Genomic DNA, 4,384 nt, shown 5'->3' with positions numbered 1-4,384 from the left:
AGCATAAGCCACACACCTCCTTCCCTCTGACCGCAGACTAACCCAGCACACTGTCTCTATGGCCTGGGTACGTGATATTTTGACTATGATCATGTGGGTCCTAACTCTTCCAGCAGACAGGGGAACATAACTTATTTAATGGAAAAGAGGCTATTCACAGGGCTACTGTGTGCTTGCTGCTACATGCATGATTTTAATAGGCTCCTGCTTATGTGTCTGACTTTGCACACTTTGCAGAGTAGAATAAGACAGAACCAGACATCCTGAAAAAGTGGGAAGCCAGGCAGGCACGTCTTCCTCTGTAGCCACCCAGCCTACCTGCTCCTGGCTGCCCTCTTCCCAAATCATGGGAATCACATGAAGTGGAGGGAACATTTTCCCAGGGGAAGAGGGAAGTTTGGGCAGGCCATGACCTAGATAAATTATGCTAGCAGCCTGCGGATGGTTTGCAGACTGTGGGTTAAACAATTCCAATATGCACAAGCACTTTGAGAGCCAAACCCCACTGAAACCAACAGAAAGTTTTCCATTTGCTTTAGTGAGCATTGGATCAAACATTATAGATAGGCAAAAGTGAAAATAAGAGACCTCTGTGCATTGTTGGCACAGTGACTGTAAATACCATTGGAACAGAAACAAGCACAAGATACCCTGAGGCTGCATGAGTGTTGCTGTCCAGTGATTGGCTTTCATTTGTTCTCTACCTCAGTGGAGCCACTTTACACTGCTGGGTAAACCTGGCTCTTACTCTTTGCTCAGGAAGGTTTCAGTCTAGTTGCTTTTATCATTGGGCACAGGGTGCTCACAAGTGCAGATTATACCAGGTAACAGGAGCAAAGTAACTTTAGGTAATTGTGCCAGCATGAGGAACAAAGGAAAGCATTCTCGTAACACTGATAGGCAGAACAAACTTGAAATCATTATTACTGAGCCAGAAATACAGATTCCTCTTCCAATAGTTGGTTTCCTGTTGGCTAGACTCAATGAGATACAATTGCAGGATGGAACAGAGTACTTCAGTGCAAGATGTGAATATGACTCTTGATGCTGCATTGCTTTAGGCAGATTATTAATCTGTCCCCTCTTTTAATCATCAGCTAGTGACAAGTTAGTGGTGATTTTATTAGTATTACTTGTTGGAAATGGTGCCTTAATTTATGGGGATTTTTTAATTTATACTTTTTTTAAAAATTAAAGCCACTTGATGTCGGCAGTGGATTTTTTAAATTAACAAAACAAGCAGTAAGAAATGCTGTCTTAAACAAAGTGCAATATTGTAAATCAACAATAAAGGTGAAGAGTGAAGAGAGACACCTTCTCCTTACAGATACTTCTGGGTAAGAAAACATCATCACAGCTGGGGAATTTGTCCTAGAAGAATCAAGCCCAACACACGTGAACACATTAGCTTAATGAAATCCCTAAGACTAGTGGAACTTGGAAAATTTACCTTGGAGGGACAAAGTCTACATTTGCAACAATGTGAGGCATCTTTCACAAGACTCATTTCAGTGCTCTGCCTCATCCCTTTTTTTGGGATTTCAAATACACAGCCAGGTCACAGAGAGAGTGGGACTTATTTCAGGTTTATGCCTTGAGTCTTACTTTTCCAACCAGGCATTCACAGCTGTAGGCAGGCCCATGAAAGTGTGATCTTTCAGTCTTGAACTTGAAAGACAACTTTCAAGGTCTCCTGTACACTAGGGACAGCAGGATAGAGAGTCTAAGCTTCTACTTCCTTTGGTGTATCTATTTCCACCTAATTCCCAAGACTCTCTTGCCTCCACTTCTAATATACCAGATTTGCTGTGATCAGGCCTGTGTAGCGATGAAAAAGAAAGGTAGGGAAATAAAATGTCAGGAATTTGGTTTGCACCAGATTTTTGGTTTGTTCTTATCTCTTCTGAAAGTGACTGCTCTATTTAGTTTTGAATAACTGCTCTGCAAGTGGGATTAAATTTTCTTCTCTCCTTTGGTTTAATGTTGCAACAGAGACAGTCTATATTATGCAGTAGCATAACACATGCCTTTTAGAAAAAATTCTGACAACATGAAATTCCCATAGGTGGTATTCTCAAAAAAATTAGCATAATTATGTTAGGGAGAGATCTTTACTCTTATAGAAACTGTTTGTATCTGTCAGGGTCTTACATATAGGTTGTTGCAAACACTATAGAAATGAGGAACTAAACTGACACAGTAAAATTTTTTTAGTGATTGAACAAAAAAGTTTGAAATTGAGAAATTAAATCTCTTCCAGTAGTATAGTTGTATTTTTACTATGGCATTGCACAACTAAAGAAAGAATCAGAAAATAGAGATGGAAATTAAGGGCTGATGCCATATTACTGTGAAACACTTTAAGGCTTAATTCAAATCCTTCTGAAGCCAGTGTTATGTGTATCAGGTCTAATAGTAATAATAACAGTAATAATGGTTGTTCTTAATAATTAAGGCTGATTATGAGGCACTTAGGGTAATGCTGCTATTTACTTTCACCACCCATGTACTTGCTTATGTGGAAATAGATTAAACTGTGATGAACAGCTATGGTTGTGCATGTTCAGTTTTGATGACTGGAAAGTGCTAATTGATTCTCCTTGAGCTTTTTTTCCTTGAGGCTCTTTTGACCTCCTTCTTGTTCAGGATTTTGGCTCACAGACTGAGTTTTATCACCATACATCAGGTCTTTGACCTAAAGGACTTTTCCCCCATTTATTGAAGAAAGATTCTGCAAGCTTTAAGGGATGAATTCAGCATACAATCCAACTGGATTTTAGCTGTCCTTTTGCAAAAAGAAAGAAAGAAAGGATCCGTCCAGGGATGAAGAGCGTGCTGCTTGCCCACCTCTGCACTGACAGATTTTACCAGGAGAGCTACAGCACGAGTGCTTCTCTAGAGGATGAAGCCCTGGGTCTCCAATCCATGCCTGAATCCCAGTGAAGGCAGAACCATCCTGTTCTCAAACGCAGCATTTGTGCACACACAGAGCCCATCAAGGATTGCAGACATTATGACAAGCTGATAAAAGACAGTCACTGTACTAAGGAGGAGTCACAAGATAAACACAAGATCTAGAGAAGAGAGAGGGCTGTCATCTGCCAAGAGCAAAGGACCAGGATAAAGGCTTTTTAAGAGAACTGATTATTTTTTTCAAGCAGATGACATTGCCATGTTCCCAGTAGACTGGCACATGTCTTAGTGTGTGTAATGGAAGTGGCCACTGAAGGAAGAGGACCGGGAAGAGGAAGATGAATAGATCACTTGCAGATTAGTGCTATGAAGCTCTTTTAAAATGCTGAACCACTGTTATCCATACAGAGAGGCATTCTGGTCTGAAATGAACGTCACCCCCAGAGTAGCTGGAGAAGAGATAGGGACATTCTTCTACAGTCAGTGTACCAGACAGACATCCCCATCAATTCTCCAGTGGATTTCCCTGAGAAAAGTAAGAACATGAAAGGTTTGCTCTGGCTCAAACTCTCATGGAAAATTTTGATCCCATGGTTTATTCATTGGGGATTTCCCACAGTTCCCAGGGAAACCAAGAGGCAAGGCTGTAAGGGAGCAGGTTCTTTTGCTTTCATCTTTCCCACAGATCAGTCAGTTTTACATCTTCCTATAAGCTGCTGCTCATAGAGAGATATGAGCTTGAGGGACTATAAAATAATTCTTTGTTTTGTAGATGAGACTTCATTTTAATTAACTCATGATGTGAAGAATGAAATTAAAGGTGAAAGAAGAAAACCCTTTCCTTAGCTGGACTTTTCTTGTTGAGTTTCATGAGTACATAGTTCTCCTGCTGAGAAGGAAGGCCCTGAAGAAAGGTACTTGGAAGCATGGAAGCCTTGGTTCAGGCACAAGGGCTGCAATGCCATGAGCCTCCATTCTTACTCCCTTTATCCCTAGATTCCTTAAAAAACTTGACAAAGTATGCCTCAAAAAAGAGCTTGATACCTTAATCCAAAGTATATTACATTCATAAACAATTTCCATCATTGTGTCTTCTTCTCCCTTTTGAGACAGAATAATGTACTACTAAAATAGGATTCTGCTTTCCTGTTGAGAACATTAGAAGCAAGAAAATAAATAGTTCTCTTCATTACCAAAGTCTCAGAGGAACGCAAACAGAAAAAGGAGCAAACATAAAACCTATTTCCAAGGTGTTCTGGAGTAATGCATCAGCCTCTGATCTTCAGATACACATCAGTAAATCCAGACTTTGATCTACAAAGCACTTAAGTACTTGCATAACTTGGAGCATATGAGTAGCCTCTTCACTTGAGATTAGCATGTGGTTAGGTGCTTTTCTGGACTGTGGTTTTTCAAAGGAGTGCACCGCTTAGTTATTTATTTTGTAATGTGGGAAGAAGTACGGGGAAGG

This window comes from Parus major, chromosome 2 (genome assembly GCF_001522545.3).
Source record: "Parus major isolate Abel chromosome 2, Parus_major1.1, whole genome shotgun sequence".
In the NCBI taxonomy this organism is placed as follows: Eukaryota; Metazoa; Chordata; class Aves; order Passeriformes; family Paridae; genus Parus; species Parus major.
The sequence above is the reverse complement of the archived record's forward strand: the minus strand, read 5'-3'. Positions refer to the sequence as shown.